This window comes from Castor canadensis, chromosome 1 (assembly GCF_047511655.1).
Source record: "Castor canadensis chromosome 1, mCasCan1.hap1v2, whole genome shotgun sequence".
Taxonomy (NCBI): Eukaryota; Metazoa; Chordata; class Mammalia; order Rodentia; family Castoridae; genus Castor; species Castor canadensis.
The window spans coordinates 194942533-194963826 of record NC_133386.1 but is presented as its reverse complement, the minus strand read 5'-3'; the positions used below and the strand labels follow the sequence as shown (position 1 = coordinate 194963826).

The 21294-nt window shown below is 37.2% G+C and overlaps 2 pseudogenes; both read right to left on the bottom strand.

Annotated features, from left to right (window-relative positions):
• Window positions 1-9057: 9057 nt before the first annotated feature.
• On the bottom strand, window positions 9058-10974 carry LOC141419152 (NADH-ubiquinone oxidoreductase chain 5-like; annotated as a pseudogene).
• A 7263-nt stretch (window positions 10975-18237) lies between these two features.
• LOC141419001 (NADH-ubiquinone oxidoreductase chain 1-like) lies at window positions 18238-19194 on the bottom strand (annotated as a pseudogene).
• Between the last annotated feature and the right edge of the window lie 2100 nt (window positions 19195-21294).

The following is a 21294-nucleotide window of genomic DNA, read 5'->3' as shown; positions in this document are numbered from 1 at the left end:
TCAATAAACCAATAAAGAAATGGGCAACTGAACTAAACAGAACTTTTTCAAAAGAAGAAATTGAAGTGGCCAAAAAACACATGAAAAATGCTCACCATCTCTAGCCATAAAGGAAATGCAAACCAAAACCACAGTAAGATTCCACCTCATCCCTCTTAGAACAGCCATCATCAAAAACACCAACAACAACAGGTGTTGGTGAGGATGTGGGGAAAAAGGAACCCTCATACACTGCTGGTAGGAATGCAAAGCTAGTGTAATCACTGGAAAACAATATGGAGGCTTCTTTAAAAACTAAATATAGATCTGCCATATGATACAGCAGTCCAACTCTTAGGGATATACCCAAAGGAATGCAACTCAGGTTTTTCCAGAGGCACCTGCACACCCATATTTATTGCAGTGCTATTCACAACAGCCAAGTTATGGAAACAACCAAGATGCCCCACTACTGATGAATGGATTAAGAAAATGTGGTATTTATACACAATGGAAGTTTACTCAACCATGAAGAACAATGAAATCTTATTATTCTCAAGAAAATGGATGGAACTGGAGAACATCATCTTGAGTGGGGTTAGCCAGGCTCAGAAGACCAAAAGTCATATGTTCTCTCTCATATGCAGACTTTAGATCTAGGGCAAATGCAGGAGTGTTTTTGAACTTGGGTCACATGCTAAGGGGAGAGCACATACAGTAGGAATGGGGATAGGTAGGAAACACAAAACTTGAAAGTGTTTGATGTCCGCACTGCAGAGGAGCTAATACTGTAACCTTAAAATGACTGAGGCTATTATGGGATGGTGACCGGGAAGTAATGAAGAGATCAGGTGGAGATGAATCAATTCAGGTTGTAATACACTTGTGCATGGAAGCAATGCTAGGAATCTTTCTGTATAGCTATCCTTATCTCAACTAACAAAAATGCTGTGTCTTTCTTATTATGCTTATGTCTTCTCTTCAACAAAATTGGAGAAGAGGGCAGAACAGGTTCTGCCTGGAAGTAGGGGGGTGGGGAGAGAGGGAGAGGCCAGAGGGGAGACATAGCCCCAACAATGTATGCACATATGGATAAATGAATAAAAAAGCAAACAGTACTGGACATGAAAGTATAGATGGACCCCAACACAATAACAGTGATGACTTTAATAGTATACCCAGACAAAAAGTCATGAAGAAAATTTCAGAACTAAGTGACATGATATATCAAATGGACCTAATATACATTTACAGAATATTCCGCTGGACGACTGCAGAATACATGTTCTTCTCAGCTGCCTCATAACTTTCTCCAAAGTATATTTTAGGACTTAAACAAAATCTGAAAATTAAAATTAAATTGAAATAACTTCAGGATTGAATCAAACCACAAGGGAATAAAGTTAGAAATGAATAACAAGACAAACTACAGGAATTTTTCAAATGCATAGAGACTGAATAATTCACTTTTGAATGATCATTGGGAATAGTGAAGAAATAGGGATGAAATTAAAAATTCCTACAGTCAAATGAAAATGAAAACAGAGCTTATCAGAACTTTTTGGACTAGCAAATGTAGTACTAAAAGTAAAGTTCATAGCAAAAATTTGAGAACTCTCCAATATATTGCCTACTAATACACACTTAAACTCTTAGAAAAACAAGAACAAATAAACCCCCATACTAGTAGATGGAAAACAACAAAACAGATGAGGTCAGAAATTAATGAAATGAAGGTGAAAAGGCCAATATAAAGAATCAATGAGACATAGTGGGCTCTGTGAAAAGATTAGCAGGATTGCAAAACACTTAGCCAACTCAACAAAAGATATATGAAAGAACACCCAAATTTACAAAATTAGAGTTGAAAGGGGAGATATCACAATAAATCCCAATTTCACAGGATCATTAGGGAATATTTTGAAAACTTAACTGGAAAACCTGTAAGAATTGGATGAATTTCTAGATGGACAGGACCAACCTAAATTGGACCAAGTGATATAATAACCTAAATTGATCTATGACAAGCAAGGAAATTGAAGCAGTAATCTAGTCTCCTAATAAAGAAAAGGTCAAAATCAACTGGCAGATTTACTATGGAATTTAACCAGACCTTTAAAGAAAAACTAACACCAATACTCCTCAAAATGGTCCATAAAACAGAAAGAGAAGCAGCACTACTAAACTTATTCTCTGATGCTAGTATTATTTCTTTTTTCTTTTGTTTTGTTGTTGTCCTGGGGGCACGTTGTGACATTTTCAAAAGTTCTTATAATATGTCAAATATATCGTACTTGAATTCGCCTCCTCCATTATTCTCCTTTATCCCTTCTCTCTCCTTCCTGGAATAGTTTCATCAGGTGTCATTTTTCCATTTACATACATGTATACACAGTATTTGCACTATATTCATTACTCCACACCCTTTCCTCATCTCCTACCCTCTCACTTGTATCAGTTTCCCCAGATAGGACCTACTCCTCCTTCCTCTTCTCTGATTTTGCAAAAGAAAACAATGACATTTTTGTTTGTTTAAGATACCTACACAGGGAGTTTCCTTTCCATGTATATATGTACTATAACCTGAATTTGTTCATCTACACTCTATTTCTTCTTTGTACCTTAATCTCCTACTTATGGTTATTTCATCAAGTTTAAAAATTTTACAGTCACTCATACAGAGAGTTTATCAACCATACTTCCCTTCTTAATTTCCTTCTTTTACCCTACCTCTCTTGTATGTGACCTCTCTGTAGCATGACCTGTTTTTCATAATATTGTTGTATTTGTATTAGGTCTTATTCCACATATGAGAGGAAACGTGATTTTGACCTTCTGAACCTAGTTAAATTCACTTAAGATGATGTTCTCCAGTTCCATTCAATTGCCTGCAAATGACAAAATTTCATTTGTCTTTGTTGCTGAATAGAATTCCATTGTGTATAAGCACCACGTTTTAATCCATTTGTCAGTAGAGGGGCATCTTGGCTATTTCCATAGCTTGGCTATTGTGAATAGTGCTGAAATTAACATGGGCGTGTCTGTGGTTTTATTCTAACCTGATTTGTAGTCCCTCAGCATGTCCCTAGGACTGATATTGCTGGATCTATTTTTAGTTTTCTGAGGAGCCTCCATACTGTTTTCCATAGTGGTTGTACTAATTTACATTCCCACCAGCAGTATATGAGGGTTCCTTTTTTGCCACGTCCTCACCAACATTTGTTGTTTGTGTTCTGGATGATAATCATTCCAACAGGAGTGAGGCAGAATCTTAACATGGTTTTGATTTGCATTTCCTTAATGGCAGGGATGTTGAGTATTTCTTAATGTATTTTCTGCCCATTTGGACTTCTTCCTTTGAAAAATTCTTCTGTTCAATTCATTAGCCCATTTCTTCATTGGGTCATTAATTTTGGGAGAATTTTGTTTTTTCAGCTCCTTGTCTATTCTGGTTAATAATCTCTTGTCAGATGTATGGCTGGCAAAGATAGTCTCTCATTCTGTGGACAGCCTTTTCAATTTACAGACCATTTCTTTTGTTGTGCAGAAGCTCTTTAATTTCATGTAGTCCCATCTGTCAATCCTTTCTCTTAGTTTCTGAGCCATTTGACTTCTATTTAGGAAGTCATTGCCCATGACTATTAATTCCAGTGTATTCTCTGCTCTTTCCTACATTAGCTCCAAAGTTTCAGATCTTATATTAAGGTCCTTATTCCACTTTGAGTTGACACATGGACAAGGAGAAAGACATGGGTACATTTCAGTTTTCTGCACGAACATATCCAGTTTGTCCAGCAACATTTGTTGAAGTGGCTGTCTTGTCTCCATCATATGTTTTTGATGCCTTTGTCAAAACTCATGTGGGTGTAGCTGCATGAATTCATATCTGGGTCTTCTGATCTGGTCCACTGGTCTTTTTATCTGTTTTTGTGCTAATGCCATGCTATTTCTTTTGCTATGGCTCTGTAGCACAGTTTGAAGTTGGGTGTTGTGATGTCTCTAGCGTTGATGATTTTGCTCAGTATTGCCTTGGATATTTACAGTTTTTGGTGCTTCCAAATGAAATTTAGGGTTGATATTTCAATGTCTGTGATGAATGTCACTGGAATTCTGATGGGTATTTCATTGAACATATAGATTGCTTTGGTAATACAAACATTTTCACAGTATTGGTTCTACCAATCCATGAACATAGAAGATCTTTCCATCTTCTGTAGTCTTCTTTGATTTCTTTATTTAATTGTTTATAGTTTTCATTGTACAAGTTTTTCACAATCTTTCATAAGTTTATTCCTGTGAATTTTATCTTTTGAAGCCATTCTAATGGAATTATTTTCCTATATTCTTTCTCAGTCTATTCATTGATGGTGTATAAAAAGGTTATTTAGTTTATAATTTGATTTTGTATCCTGATACTTTGCTGAAGCTGTTGATGATGTCTAGGAGTTTTTGGTGGAGTTTTTGGTTCTTCTAGGTATAAGATCTTGTCATCTGCAAAGAAGGATAATTCCTGTCCAGTTTACATTCCTTTTATTTCTTTTTCCTGCCTTATTGCTCTGAATAGGAATTCTAAGACTATGTTGAATAAGAGTGGAGAGAGTGGGCAACCTTGTCTCATTCCTGACTTTAGAGGAAATGGTTTCAGTTTTCCCTATTTTGTATGATGTTGACTATAAGGTTGCCACATATAGCTTTTACTATATTGAGATACATTCCTTCTGTTCCTGGTTTCATCAGAGCTTTTATCATGAATAGACATTGAATTTTGTCAAATGAGTTTTCTGCATCTATTAAAATGGTCATGTGATTTTTGTCTTTGCTTCTGTTAATATGCAGTATTACATTTAGTGAATTGTGTATGTTGAACCATCCCTAAATCACAAGGATAAACCACCTCAATCATGCTGTAGGGTCTTTTTGATAAGCTGTTGAATTCAGTTTGCCAATATTTCACTGAGGATTTTTGCATCAAAGTTCATTAAAGAGGTTGGCCTACAGTTCTTTTTTTTTGTTATGTCCTTATCTGGTTTTGGGATGAGTGTAATACTGGCTTCATAGAATGAGTTTGATAGGATTCCTTAACTTTCTATTTCATGGAAAAGTTTGAGGAGTGTTAGTATTAGTTCTTCATTAATGATGTGGTAGAATTCAGCAATGAATCTGTCAGGTCCTGGACTTTTCTTTTTTGGGATACTTTTTATTGCTGTGATTCTGGTATTACCTATTAACAAAACCAGATACAGATGTGACCAAAAAAAACTTATAGGTCAATTTTCTTGATGAACATTGATGCAAAAATTCTCAATAAAATTCTTATAACCCAAATTCAACAACACACTGTGAAAAGTATACATCATTATCAGGTTGGTATCATTCCAACAATGCAAGGATATTTAAACATATTAAAATCAATAAAGGTGATACAGAGCATAAGCAGAATAAAGAAAAAAAATCACATGATCATCTCAATATATGCAGAAAATCCTCAGCATAACAAAGGCTATATACAACAAACCTATAGCCAAAAGTGTACTGAGCATGGAGAAATTGAAACTTTTCCCTTAAACAGGGTCCAGAAAAAGATGTGCACTGTCCCTACTCTTACTCAATGTAACATTTGAATTTCAAGTCAGACAAATTATGCAAAAAATATCAGTGATACAAATATGAAAGGAAGAATTCAAAGTATCCATATTTGCAGATGATAGGATTTTATACTTAAAATGCGCTAAGGACTCCACCAAAACCTCTTAGGTCTGAAAAACAATTTAAGCAATACAGCAGAATATAAAATTAACATGCAAAAATTAGTAGCAGTTCTCTATGCAATAGCAAATAGGCTGAGAAAGGAATTAAGAAAACAATGCCATTCACAATAGCCTAAAAAATTACCTGCAAGTAAACTTAACTAAGGAAAACTGTAAATTATTGAACAAAGAAATTGAAGAAACACCAGAAGATGAAAAGACTTTCCATGTTCATGAATTGACAATTAATACTTATAAAATGGTTATACTGCCAAAAATTATCTACAGATTCAATGGAATATCCATAATAATCCCAATTTCATTTTTCACGAAGACAGAAAATTTAACCTTAAAATTCATATGAAACCATTAAACCCTCTGAATAGTCATGAAATCCTGAGCAAAATAATACAGAAGGGATCACAATGACTGTCTTCCAATTATACTACAGAGTAATAGTAACAAATAAAGGATGTTACTGACACAATGAGCATGCAGAACAAAGGAATCAAATAGAAGACCCAGAAATGAACACCTACAACTACAGCCATCTGATGTTTGACAAAGGAGCCAAAAACAAATGTTGAAGAAAATACAATCTCTTCAACAAATGGTGTTGAAAAAACTAGATACCACATGTAGAACACTAAAATTAGATCCCTATATTTAACTCTGTATATAAGTTGACTCTAAATGAATCAAAGATATTAATGTTACAAACTACTATGGGAAAACTCTTGAGGATATAGATAGACATAGGCAATAAGTTTCTGGATAGGACTCCAATTGCTCAGAAAATAAGAGCAAGAATTGACAAATGAGGTTGTATCGACTTAAAAAGCTTCTGCATATCAACCTGGACATCAAACTCATGCCTGTGATTCTAGGTACTTGGAAGACTAAGATTAGGAGAATCATAATTTAAGGCCAGACCAGAGAAATAGTTCACATGATCCCTTTTCAAGCAATTACTGAGCACATTGGCCCATGCCTGTCATTCCAAGCATCTTGGAAGGCTAAAATTACAAGGATTACAGTTCCAAGCCAGCCTGGCTAAAAATTCGCACGACCCCCATGTCAATGGGTAAAAGCTGGGCATGATGCTGAATAGCTATCAGGCACAAAACCATGACTTCAAATCCCAAGTACTATCACCACAAAAATCTTCTGCACATCAAAGGAAACAATAACCAGAATGCCAGAATGAAGAAACAATCCACAACACATGGAATGGGAGAAAATCTTAATGAGTTATTCATTGGGGAAGGACTAACATCCAGAATATATCAAGAGTTCATAAATATATAACAAAAGATAAAATTTATAAAAGGGTATGTGAATTGATAGTTCTTCAAAGATGAATTACAAATGACAAATAAGTACACGAGGAAATATTCAACATCCTTGGTCATGAAAGAAATGAAATCAAAATGATATTAAGATTTTATGCCACCCCAGTCAGAATAGCTAACATCAAGGAAATAAACAATGACAAAATCTGGTGAGGACTGGATTCATGACAACCAAGAAATGGAATCAACCTAAGTGCACAACAACAATGAATGTGGTACATACAATGGAGTATTATTCTGCCAAAAAGAAGTATGAAATTATGAATTTGCAGCAAAATATAATGGAATTGAGTGAACAAAACCAAGTTCACAAAGTTAAATATTTTCTGGACAGGGTGGCTCACACATGTATTCCAGCAACTCAGAAGGCACTGCTTGGAAAAAAAAGAGCAACAACAAAAAATAGAGTTCAGAGAATAAAAACTCATCTAAATATATATCCATATCTATTCCTTACCTGAACTCTAGATAGATAATAGTACTAGGACCAAGAGAAGGACAAATAAAAGTAGAAATCCAAAGGAGTCTGATAGTAAAGTATGGGTGGAATGGGATTTTGTCAGAGTCTGAATTGATTCCTGATGAGTTGTTCGATCTTGTTTCATGTAGGAATACAAGGTGGACTATTGCTGGTGCTGCGATAATAAAGGGTAGGATAAAGTAGAATGTGAAGAATCAGGTTAGGGTGGCTTTGTCTACAGAGAATCCACCTCAAATTCATTCTACTAGATTGGATCCAATGTACTGGATTGCTGAGAGTAGGTTGGTAATTACTGTGGCTCCTCAGAATGATATTTGTCCTCATGGGAGAACATATCCTATGAAGGCAATAGCTATGACTGTGAATAGTAAGATAATACCAATGTTTCGTGTTTCTATGAAGGCATATGATCCATAATAAATTCCTCACCCTACGTGTATGAATAGGCAAATAAAGAATATGGAAGCTCCGTTGGCATGAAAATATCGGATAATTCAACAGTAGTTTACGTCTCGGCAGATATGTGTGACTGAAGAGAATGCTGTTGTGGTGTCTGATGTGTAGTGTATTGCTAGAAATAATCCTGTTGCAATTTGTAGGATTAAGCAAATTCCTAGCAGGGAACTGAAGTTTCATCATGCTGAGATATTGGATGGCATTGGGAGGTCAATGAATGAGTGGTTAATAATTTTTATTAATGGGTGTGTTTTTCAGATGTTTGTCATTAAGAGTTTCTTTTTTTTTATTAAATATATATTTTTATTTTCATTTTTATTTTCTTTTATTATTCATATGTGCATACAAGGCTTGGTTCATTTCTCCCCCCTGCCCCCACCCCCTCCCTTACCACCCACTCCACCCCCTCCCTCTCCCCCCCACCCCCTCAATACCCAGCAGAAACTATTTTGCCCTTAAAGTAGTTTCTGTAGTTGAATTACAACGATGATTTTTCATGCCATTAGTCTTGGTTTGAGTCCATGTGGAAATTAAGACTTATTCTATGTATTTATTGAGTGTTATGTTTATGTTGGGCTTTGTAGGATTTTCTTCTAAGCCTTCTCCTATTTATGGTGGTTTTGGGTTGGTTGTTAGTTGTGGGGTTGGTTGTGGGTTGATTTTAAGTTTTGGTGGTTCTTTTTTGGGTTTAATGGTGTTCTTAGTTTATTTAGGTGGTATGATAGTGGTGTTTGGTTATACTATGGAAATGGCTATTGAAGATTATCCTGAGATGTGGGATTCTAATGTGGTTGTTTTTGGTGCTTTGGTGTTTGGTTTGTTTGTTGAGTTGATTTTTTTGGTTTTATTGGTGAAGAATGATGAGGTGGATGTGTTGTTTATAATACAAGTGATTGGGTTATTTATAGTGGTGAGGGGGTGGAGTATGTTAATAAAGATGTTATGGGTGTTGCGGCAGTTTAGAGTTATAGAAGTTGATTAATGGTGGTGGCTGGTTGGTCTTTGTAAGTATTTTTATTGTTCTTGAGATTACTCGTGGTAATTAGATAATAATTGTTAGTGCTAAGGCTATAGATAGTAAGAAGGATAGGAAGTATAGTTTAATTATTCCTTTTTGGTTGGATATGGTGATAGAGGCTTTAATTTGTATGTTGGCTATTAATTTGGGTGTGGTTTTTTCTATTCAGATTATGTCTAAGGGGGTTGATGCTGCTTTTTGGCTGAGTATTAGTGTGTTTTTGGGTGATGTGCGGTGTATAATAGTTGGGAAAAATCCAAGTATTGTAGAAAATGATTTGGTGTTGGAGTTTAGGTTTAGTTTTAGGTTGTAGGTTATGTTGTTGAGTTCTATTGCGATAGTGAAACCTAGGATAGTGATTCCTAAGGCTATTAGTTTTAGGTATAATGGTATAGTGAGTGTGGGGTTATTTATAGGGGTGATGTTATTTGAGATAATAAACCCAGCGAAAATGCTTCCTACAAGTAATCATTTAATAGAATTTATAAGTTGTGGGTTGTTTTCATTGATGTTGATGAGTGGGTAGAATCGGGGCTGTCCTAGGAGGGCAAAGAAGATGATTCATGTGCTATATACAGCTGTAAGGGAAGTTGCAATGAGTGTAATTAGTAGGGCTCAGGCATTGGTGTACGATGTGTTGGTGGATTCGATGATAAGGTCTTTGGAGTAAAATCCTGTTAGGAAGGGTATGCCTGTGTGTGCTAGACTTCCTACTGTTAGAGAGGAAGTTGTGAATGGTGTGGCTTTGGCTAATCCACCTATTTTGCAGATGTCTTGTTCATCATTGAGGCAATGGATGATGGATCCTGAGCATATGAATAGTATTGCTTTGAAGAATGTATGATTGCAGATGTGGAGGAATGATAGGTAGGGTTGGTTAATTCCGAGGGTAACTATCATTAGACCTAGTTGACTGGAAGTTGAGAATGCAATGATTTTTTGATGTCATTCTGTGTTAGAGCATAGATTGCTGTGAAGAGGGTTGTGATAGCTCCTAGGCATAGTATAGTTGATATAATTAGTTGGTTGGATTCTAGGAGGGGCTGAAATTGGATTAAGAGGAAGATTCCTGCTACGACCATTGTGCTTGAGTGGAGTAGGGCTGATACTAGTGTGGGACCTTCTATGGCTGAGGGAAGTCAGGGGTGGAGTCCGAATTGGGCTGATTTTCCACTAGCAGCTAGTAGTAGGCCTATTAGGGGGATTGTTGTTATTTTAGGGTCTATAAATAGTTGTTGTAGCTCTCATGAGTTGGAGTAAATTAAAAATCATGCTATTGATAGGATGAATTCAATGTCTCCAATTCAAATGTATAGGATTGCTTGTAGTGCGGAGGTGTTGGTGTCAGTGTGTCCGTGTCATCATCTGATGAGGAGAAATGATATGATGCCTACTCCTTCCCACCCAATGAAGAGTTGTAATAGGTTATTTGCTGTGACTAGGATTAGTATGGTGATAAGGAAAAATAGTAGGTATTTAAGGAATTGGTTGATGTTGGGGTCAGAGTGTATGTATCATAGGGAGAATTCTATGATTGATCATGATACAAATAGGGCTACTGGCATGAATAGTAATGAAAAATAGTCTAGTTTGAGGCTGAGTGAGAGTTTTGTGATATGGATGGTCAATAGGATGTGATGTTTCGTTACCTAAGTGGAGAAATATGATTATGGGGATTATGCTAGTGATGAATGCTAGCTTGACTGAGGTTTTGGTGTGTTCAGGATAGTTTTTGTTTTTGTAAAAGTCTGTTAGGGATATTAGGATGGGGTATATAAGGATGGTAAATATTATGATTATGGATGAGGTTAATACGTTTATTACTTTTATTTGGAGTTGCACCAATTTTTTGGTTCCTAAGACCAACAGATAACTACCATCCTTTAAAAGTAAGAAAGCCATATTATTAGGTGTGGTGGCATGAGTTAGCAGTTCTTGCATACTTTCTTGGTAAATAAGAAAATTTTATTTTCTGATTCTAGACTCACAATCTAGTGTTTTTGTTAAACTAAATATTGTGCCGAGAATGATCTTTGGATTTAAAGATAGTAGGAGTAGGGGGAGTAGGTGGAGGAGGACTAGGGAGTTTTCTCATGTGAATGATGGGTGAATGTTATTTATGTGATAGGTAGGTTTGCCTCGTTGAGTTGTGGTTAATATGTATAGGGTGTATAAGGCTGTGATTGGTGTGTTAGTTCCTATAAGGAGGATGGTGAAGTTGGATCATGAGAATGAACAGGTGATGATTATTAGTTTTCTGATTAGGTTAATTGTTGGGGATAGTGCGAATTTGGTTAAGCTTGCTGTAAGTCATCATAGAGCTATTAGTAGGAGTATTGTTCGCAGGCCTCAAGTTAGGAGTATGGTTCGACTATGTACTCATTGGTAGTTTGTGTTTGCTAGGCAGAATAGGACTGATGAGGTTAAACCATGGGCTACTATCAGTGCTGTAGTTCCTGTAAAGCTTCATGGGGATTGGATTAAGATGGCGACGATTATTAATGCTATGTGGCTGACTGATGAGTATGCAATTAGGGATTTTAGGTCTGTCTGTCGTAAACAAATTGAGCTGGTCATTACTCTGCCTCATAGTGAGAGTAGTATAAATGGGAATATTATGTGGTTTGTGACAGGTGATAGAAGGATGGTGACTCGTATTATACCGTATCCTCCTAGTTTTAGTAGAACACCTGCTAGTACTATGCAGCCGGCAGTAGGTGCTTCCACATGGGCTTTAGGTAGTCATAGGTGTAGTCCATATAATGGTATTTTAACTATAAATGCTATTATGCATGCTAGTCAGAGCAGGTTGTTTGATCATGATAGGTTTAGTTGCTCTGAGTAGTTGTTTAGGATGTGAAGACTAGGACGATGATGGGGAACATAAATGATAAGGTGATATTGAAGTTCAGGGTAATTAGGATTGTGGTGATAAAATTGGTAGTATTATGCCCTCTAAGCATAGGAGTGAGGATATTAAGTGTGATCGATAAATTAGTGCTCCTAATAGGGATGCTAGGAAGGCTAGGAAGAGGTTAATTAGGATAGGGGACATTTTGGTACTTATGAGTGGTTCATAATCTAATGAGTTGAAATCATTTGCTTTTTATTAAACTAAGCACCATATTCATTTCATTCTAATCCTTTTTGAGACCATTCATAGGCTAGTCCTAATGATAGGATGATGATTAGGGCTAATGCTATGAGGACAACTGGGTAGAGGTTGTTTGTTTGTGGTGCTCAAGGGAGGGGAAGAAGTAGGGCAATTTCAAGGTCAAATAAGAGGAAGGTGATTGCGATGAAGAAGAATTTTATTGAGAATGGGAGTCGTGCTGAGCCTATGGGGTCAAATCCGCATTCGTAGGGGTTTGATTTTTCATTGTAAATGTTGATTTGTGGGATTCAGAATGCAATAATGATTAAGAGGGTTGCTACAAGGGAGTTTAGGGTTAATGCAATAATTAGGTTGATTGCTCTTTTTTGGGTTTATACCAAATCTAGCTGATTGGAAGTCAGTTGTACTGATTAATACTAAGAGAGCATGAGCCTCATCAATAGATGGAGACATACAGGAATAGTCAGACCACATCAACAAAATGTCAGTATCAGGCTGCAGCCTTGAAGCCAAAATGATGCTTTGATGTAAAATGGAATTTTAGTTGTCGAGTTAGGCATACTAGTAGGAATGTGGAGCCGATAATTACATGTAGGCCGTGAAATCCTGTTGCTATGAAGAATGTTGAACCATAAATGCCGTCAGAGATTGTGAATGAAGTTTCAAAATATTCTGAGGCTTGTAGGAGGGTGAAGTAGATGCCTAGTAGAATAGTGATTGACAGTGCTTGAATTATATTTTTTCAGTTTCCCTCCATTAGACTGTGGTGAGCTCAGGTAATGGATACTCCTGATGTGAGAAGAACTGATGTGTTGAGAAGAGGGACATCTAGGGGGTTTAGTGGGTTAATGCCGGTGGGTGGTCAGCAACCTCCTAGTTCTGGGGTTGGGGCAAGGCTTGAGTGGTAAAAGGCTCAGAAAAATCCAGCGAAGAAGAATACTTCTGAGACAATGAACAGTACTATTCTGTATCGCAGTCCTTTTTGAACAACTGGGGTATGGTGGCCTTGGAATGTGCCTTCTCGTACCACATCCCATCACCATTGATATATGGTTAGTGAGTTGGTGAGCAGTCCTAGTATTAAAAGGAATGTAGAGTTAAAGTGGAATCATATTGCTAAACCTGATGTTATTAGGAGGGTGGATAATGCTCCTGTTAGTGGTCATGGGCTTGGGTTAACTATGTGGTAAGCGTGAACTTAGTGGGTCATTATGTGTTGTCATGGAGATATAGGCTAACTAGGAGTGTAAATACGTAGGCTTGGATTAGGGCTACCGCAAATTCGAGAATTGTGAGGAGAACTAGGATAATAAATGTCACGAAAGCTGTGGTTGGGTTAATAGTTAGTAGTGCTAGTGTAGCTCCACTGATTAGGTGGATTAATAGGTGACCTGCTGTGATGTTAGCTGTTAATCGAATGGCTAGTGCTATTGGTTGAATAAATAGGCTAATAGTTTCAATAATGACTAGTATTGGGATTAAGGGGATTGGGGTTCCTTGTGGTAAGAAGTGGGCTAGGGATGACTTTATTTTATGGTGGAAGCCTAGGATTACAGCTCCTGCTCAGAGTGGGATAGCCATTCCTAGATTTATTGATAGTTGAGTTGTTGGGGTGAAGGAGTATGGAAAAAGTCCAAGTAGGTTAGTTGACCCAATGAAGATAATAAGTGATATTAGTATTAAAGATTAGGTACGTCCTTTAGAGTTGTGCATTGTTATTATTTGTTTAGTGATTAGTTTGATTACTCATTGTTGGGTGGAAGTTAGTCAGTTATTGATTAATCGGTTTGGAGCTGGGAGTATAATATTTGGGAAGAGGATTACTAAGGTGACAATAGGAAGTCCTATTATAGTAGGGGTAATGAAAGAGGTAAATAGATTTTCGTTCATTTTTTTTCTCAAGGGTTTTCTTGTTTTATAGATTCAATATTTTTGGGTATAGGGTTGGGTGAAAAGTTGAATGTTTTTACTTTTAATTGGAAAATAATAAACAGGGTGAGAATTATGGAGGTAATTGTTGTAAATCATGTGGATGTGTCGAGTTGTGGCATATCATTATGGAGAGCTAGCTCTCTGTCTTTAACTTAAAATGTGAACGCTGCGGTAGCTTCACAATGTACTTAAAGTATAGATAAAGATCAGTTTTCAAAGTATTTGAGTGGTACTATTTCTAATACGATGGGTATGAAGCTGTGGTTTGAGCTGCAAATTTCAGAGCATTGACCGTAGTAAAGTCCTGGTCATGTAGAGGTGAGGGTTGCTTGGTTAGGCGCCCTGGGATGGCATCTGTTTTTAGGCCTAGTGATGGGACAGCTCATGAGTGTAGTACATCTTCAGATGAGATTAGTATTCGGATTGGTACTTCTATTGGTAGTACGACTCGACTGTCAACTTCAAGGAGTCAGAGTTCTCCGGGCTTTAGTTCTGATGTTGGGATCATGTAAGAGTCAAATGTTAGGTCTTCATAATCAGTATACTCATAGCTTCAGTATCATTGATGCCCTATGGTTTTTACTGTTAGTACTGGATTGTTGATTTCATCTATTATATATAGGATTCATAGGGATGGGAGAGTGATTATAGTGAGAATAATTGCTGGGAGGATTGTTCAGATTGTCTCTACTTCTTGGGCGTCTATTCTGTTGGTGTGTGTTAATTTAGTGGTAAGTATATGTGAAATGATATAAAGCACTAGGGAGCTAATGAGGTAGACAATTATTAGTGTATGATCATGGAAGTTTAATAATTCTTCTATGATGGGTGATGTTGCATCTTGTAGGCCTAGTTGGAGGGGATGAGCCATGAAGATATACAGGGGATTAGCCTGTACTTTAACTTTGACAAAGTTATGTAATTGTTTTACTAATATCTCATATAGAGAAAGACATATAGGATATGGGGCTGGCTTGAAACTAGTTCTAGGGAGTTCGATTCCTTCCTTTCTTAGTGTGTTTTTATGTATGTGGGTTCTTCAAACGTGTGGTACGGTGGTGGACATCCATGGAGTAACTCTAGTTTGTTGTTGTAAGTTCAACTACTCCTACTTCTCGTTTTGATTCAAATGCTTCTCAGATTATGAAAACTATAATAATTACCACAGTTAGGGAAATGAAAGAGCCTATTGATGATACTGTATTTCATGCTGTGTAGGCATCTGGGTAGTCAGAATAGCGTCGTGGTATGCCAGATAGGCCGAGGAAGTGTTGAGGGAAGAAGGTTAGATTTACTCCTACAAATATAATAGTAAAATGAATTTTTGCTCATGTTTGATCCAGTTCATAGCCTGAGAATAGTGGAAATCAGTGCACAAACTCTTCTATGATTGTGAATACTGCTCCTATTGATAAAACATAGTGAAAATGGGCTACTACATAGTATGTGTTGTGCAGTACGATATCTAGGGATGAGTTGGATAGAACAATGCCTGTTAGGCCACCTACTGTGAAAAGGAAAATAAAGCCTAGGTCTCAAAGTAGGGCTGGGGATCATTTGATGTTACCTCTGTGAAGTGTAGCTAGTCAACTGAAGACTTTTACTAATGTGGGAATGGCAATAATTATAGTGGCAGATGTGAAGTAGGCTCGGGTATCAACATCTATTCCGACAGTAAACATATGGTGTGCTCATACAATGAATTTCAAGAAGCCAATAGACATCATAGCTCATACTATTCCTATATACCCAAATGGCACCTTTTTACCAGAATAATAGGTAATGATGTGGGAGATTATGCCGAAGCCTGGGAGAATTAAGATGTATACTTCAGGGTGACCAAAAAATCAGAATAGATGTTGATAGAGGATTGGGTCTCCTCATCCTGCAGGGTCAAAGGAGGTAGTGTTTAGGTTCCGGTCAGTTAAGAGTATTGTAATACCGGCCGCTAGGACAGGGAGGGAGAGTAGTAAGAGGACTGCTATGACCAGGACTGATCATACAAATAATGGTGTTTGGTACTGTGATATTGCAGGGGATTTTATATTAATAATTGTGATAAAATTAATAGCACCAAGGATTGAGGATACACCAGCTAAGTGAAGGGAAAAAATGGTGAGACCCACTGATGCTCCTGCATGGGAGCTAACGGGGGGTATACAGTTCATCCAGTCCCTGCTCCGGCTTCTACTATTGAGGAGGCCAGTAGAAGGAGGAAAGATGGTGGGAGAAGTCAGAAGCTTATATTCATTCAGGGAAATGCTATATCGGGGGCTCCAATTATTAGTGGTATAATCAATTGCCAAATCCGCCAATAAGGGTTGGCATTACTATGAAGAAGATTATTACAAAAGCATGGGCTGTAACAATGACATTATAGATTTGGTCATCTCCTAATAGGGTTCCTGGTTGTCCTAATTCTGCACGAATTAATAAGCTTAGGGCAGTTCCTACTATTCCTGCTCAGGCCCCAAATATTAAGTACAGGGTGCTGATATCTTTGTGGTTTGTTGAGAATAGTCAACGGTTGACGAACATAGGTAAAATGGCTGAGTAAGCATTAGACTGTAAATCTAAAGACAGGGGTTGAGTCCTCTTTTTACCAGGCTTCGAGGTGATGGATCACGTTGAATTGCAAAATCAGAAGAGCAGCTTCAATTCTGCTGGGGCCTCTCCCACCTTTTTTTCCTAGATGGTGGGAGAGGTAGATTGAAGCCAGTTGTTTAGGGTATTTAGCTGTTAACTAAAATTTTATGTGTTTGAATCCATCAATCTAGCAAGGACTTAGCTTAGTAAAAGTGCTTGATTTGCATTCATGAGACGTAGGGTGGTATCCTGCAGTCCTTATTACAGGAATTAAGTTTATTTAACATGCTTAGGGCTTTGAAGTCTCTTGGTCTGTTTAACCTAAATTCCTAGTTTAGGGCAAATATGATAGGTGTTAGGGGTAGGGTTATAGTTGTAATGGTGAAAAGTGGGGGCAAAAGAATTGAGGGTTTGTTTTTGGGGTGTCATCATTTTATTTTTGTAGTATTTGTGGTTGGGAATAGGGTTAGGGTTGTTGAGTAAATTAGTCATATGTAGAAGTACAAGTTTAGTAAGGCTAGTATGGCTATAATTGTTGGTGTTAAGATTAGATCATTTTTTGTTAACTCATTAATGATGATTCATTTTGGTAGAAATCCTGTTAGTGGTGGGAGTCCTCCAAGTGACAGTAGTGAAATGAGTAGTATTAGGGTAATTATTGGGGCTATATTTCAGGAGTGAGCTAGAGTTAGTGTGCTGGTGTTTGTGTTATAGTTGATTATTGTAAACGTGGTAATAGTTAGTAGGGTATAGATGATTAGGTTTAGTATGAAGGCTATGGAGTTGTATGAGATGATGGCTATTATTCATCCTATATGGGCGACTGATGAATAGGCTATGATTTTACACAGTTGTGTTTGGTTTAGTCCTCCTCAGCCACCTACTATAATTGATAGTAGGGCTATTGATATGATGAGTTGACGGTTGATTGATGGTGTTAGTTGGTATATCATGGAAATTGGGGCTAGTTTTTGTCATGTTAGTAGTAGTATTTCTGACATTAGGGTAGTTCCTTGGGTGACTTCTTGTACTCATAGGTGAAATGGGGATAGTCCAAGTTTTATAGTTAGTGCTACTAGGGCTATGAATGATGTAATGGGGTTTTGTATATAGATGATTGATCATTGACCTGAGTCTAGTATGTTGATTACAATTGCTATTAGTAGTAGCATAGATGCTGTGGCTTGTGTTATGAAATATTTGGTTGCTGCTTCTGTGCATCGTGGGCTTCCTTTATTGATTAATAGGGGGATGAATGCTAATATATTAATTTCTAAACCCACTCATATTACTAGTCAGTGGGAGCTTGTTATTGTAATTATTGTTCTTATGATTATAGTGGGTAAAATAATTAATTTGGCAGTGGGGTTGATTAATACGGGATGGATATAAACCAACATTTTCGGGGTATGGGCCCAATAGCTTAATTTAGCTGACCTTACTTCGTGATATGGTAGCACAAAGAATTTTGAGTTCTTAGGATTAGGTTCAATTCCTGTAGCTCTAGAAATAAGAGGGCTTAAACCTCTATATTTTACTCTATCAAAGTAACTCTTTTGTCAGACATATTTCTATATTTGTGGAGGAATGCTTGATATGGCAATGGGGAGGGATACATACAGTATGCAGGTGGCCAAAGGGAGTGGGAGGAAGTTTTTTCATAGTAGATGTATGAGTTGGTCATATTGGAATCGGGAGTATGATGCTCGGATTCATAGGAATAGTATGGTGAGGCAGAGGGTTTTGATGGTGAAGTTGATAGTGTATAATTCTGGGGTTAGAGAGTTGTGGAATGCTCCTAGGAATATGATTGTTGTGAGAGCGTTTATTATAATGATGTTCATATATTCTGCTATGAAGAATAAGGCAAATGGTCTGGCGGCATATTCTACGTTGAATCCAGACACAAGTTCAGATTCTCCTTCAGTTAGGTAGAATGGGGCTCAGTTTGTTTCTGCTAATGTTGAGATAAATCATATTATTGCTAGTGGTCATGTTGGGATGATGAGTCAGATATGTTCTTGTGTTGTAATTAGTGAGAATATAGTGAATGGCCCATTTATAAGTATTACTGATAAAACAATGATGGCAAGGGATACTTAGTATGAGATTGTCTGTGTGACTGCTCGGAGTGCTCCAATTAGAGCGTATTTAGAATTTGATGATCAGCCTGATCATAGGATGGCGTAGACGGATAGGCTAGAGGTTGCTAGAATAAATAGGATGCCAAAGTTTATGTTGATTAAGGGTTGTGGTATTGGAAATGGGATTCATATGATAAGGGCTAGGGTTAAGGCTAGGGTTGGGGCAATAGAGAATAGTAGTGGGGAGGAGGCTAGTGGGCATATTGATTCTTTAATGAATAGTTTTAGTGCATCGGCGAATGGTTGAAGGATGCCATAGGGGCCTACGACATTTGGGCCTTTTTGTAATTGTATATACCCTAGGAGTTTTCATTCTACAAGGGTTTAGAATGCTATTGCAAGTAGAATGGGGATAGTTAGGGTAAGGACATATATAATGAACATGGAGTGTTAAGGAGAGGAGTTGAACCTCTGAGGGTAAAGTTTTAAGTCTTATGCAATTACCAGGCTCTGCCACCTTAACTAACCCTGTTCTAGGGTAGGTGAGTAGATAATTTACTAGATTAATGTTAGTGTATCTATTGGATTTAAGGCTCTGATGGAGAGTTGGCCTTGTTTCTCTTGTCCTTTCGTACTGAGAGAAACTTGTAAATAGATAGAAACTGACCTGGATTACTCCGGTCTGAACTCAGATCACGTAGGACTTTAATCGTTGAACAAATGAACGTTTAATAGTGATTGCACCATTGGGATGTCCTGATCCAACATCAAGGTCATAAACCCTATTGTCAATATGGACTCTAGAATAGGATTGTGCTGTTATCCCTAGGGTAACTTGATCCGTTGCTCAAGTGATGGGTCAATTTATGATTTTTTTTCTGTATTTTGACTTGTTAGTCTAGATTTAAATCATTCAGAGGTTGTTTTGTGCTCCGAGGTCACCCCAACCAAAATTATCAAACCAGAAATTATAAGGTTAGGCCAATTAGGGGTGAGTGTGTTTTATATAATTGTGGTTGAAAAATTAAAGCTCCATAGGGTCTTCTCATCTTATTGGTTTATTCCTGCCTCTTCACAGGAAGGTCAATTTCACTGATCAAAAGTAAGAGACATAAACCCTCATCAAGCTGTTCATACAAGTCCCTATTTAGGGAACAAATGATTATGCTACCTTTGCACAGTCAGGATACCATGGCCATTTAACAATTGTCAATGGGCAGGCGGTGCCTCTAATAGTTGTAATGCTAGAGGTGATGTTTTTGGTAAACAGGCGGGGTTTTTGTTTGCCGAGTTCCTTTTACTTTTTTTAATCTTTCCTTATAGCACTCCTGTGTTGGGTTAACATTTTGTTTTATAGGTTAGGCTTGTGTTTGTTTTTTTCTATATATATGTTAACTATCAGTGATTCATTCAGTCTGATATAAGTTTGTGCTTGGAGAATTTTTTCTTGTTACTAATATTAACATTAGCTCATCTATTGGGAAATAGATTAACTCAGTTTGTACTATAGGAGGTCGTGTTGGTTCTTGTAATTTAGGGGTTGATGTGGTTGAGCTTGAATGCTTTCTTAATTGGTGGCTGCTTTTAGGCCAACTATGGCTGTGTAGGTGATTTTACTCTCTATATAAGGTTGTATCCATATCTAAAGGGCTGTTCCTCTTTAGACTAACATTAAAATTTACATGTTGGAGTATTATTTCTTGTGGTAAATTTTAAGTGGAACTGAAATTCGGTTCTGAGTAACCAGCTATCATCAGGCTCGGTAGGCTTTTCACCTCTACCTAGAGATCTTCTCACTATTTTGCTACATAGATAAGTGTGTTCATGGATAACTGTCTTTAGGTAGCTCATCTGATTTCGGGGTGCTTAGAGAAGTTCTCTGTGTTAAGCTTTTTCTAGTTAAATCATTATGCAAAAGGTACAAGGTGTAATCTTTGCTTTTTAGTGATTTGAATTAGTCTTTCATCTTTCCCTTGCAGTACTGGCTCTGTAGCTCCTGGTATGTATTTCTATCACCTATACTTTACAGATTGGTGAATGTTTTATTTTACAGGTTTGATGTAGTTGTGGTTATTGGTTTTTGGGCTAGAATTAGCTCAAAATGTTCATTGTGTGAAATCTTCTGGGTGTAAGCCAGATGCTTTATAGTTAAGCTACATTTTCATGTTCCAAGCACACTTTCCAGTATGCTTACCTTGTTACGACTTATCTCCTCTTAATTTTTGTGGCAGTAGTTTATGTAAGTCTTGTAATAAAAATGGTGAGGAGGGTGATGAGCGGTGTGTGCGTGCTTCATTGCTCAGTTCAATTGAGCTTTCTAAATTCCAATTACTGCTAAATCTTCCTTATCCTCTTTAGTTTTATAAGAGTTTCCATTGATTTTCTTAGGGTAAGAAAATGTAGCCCATTTCTTCCCATCTCATTGGCTACACCTTGACCTAACATTTTTATGTTGTATGTTTTAGCTTACTTTAAGTGCCTTAAGTAGGGTTTGCTGAAGATGGTGGTATATAGGCTGATTTAGCAAGAGATGATGAGGTGAAT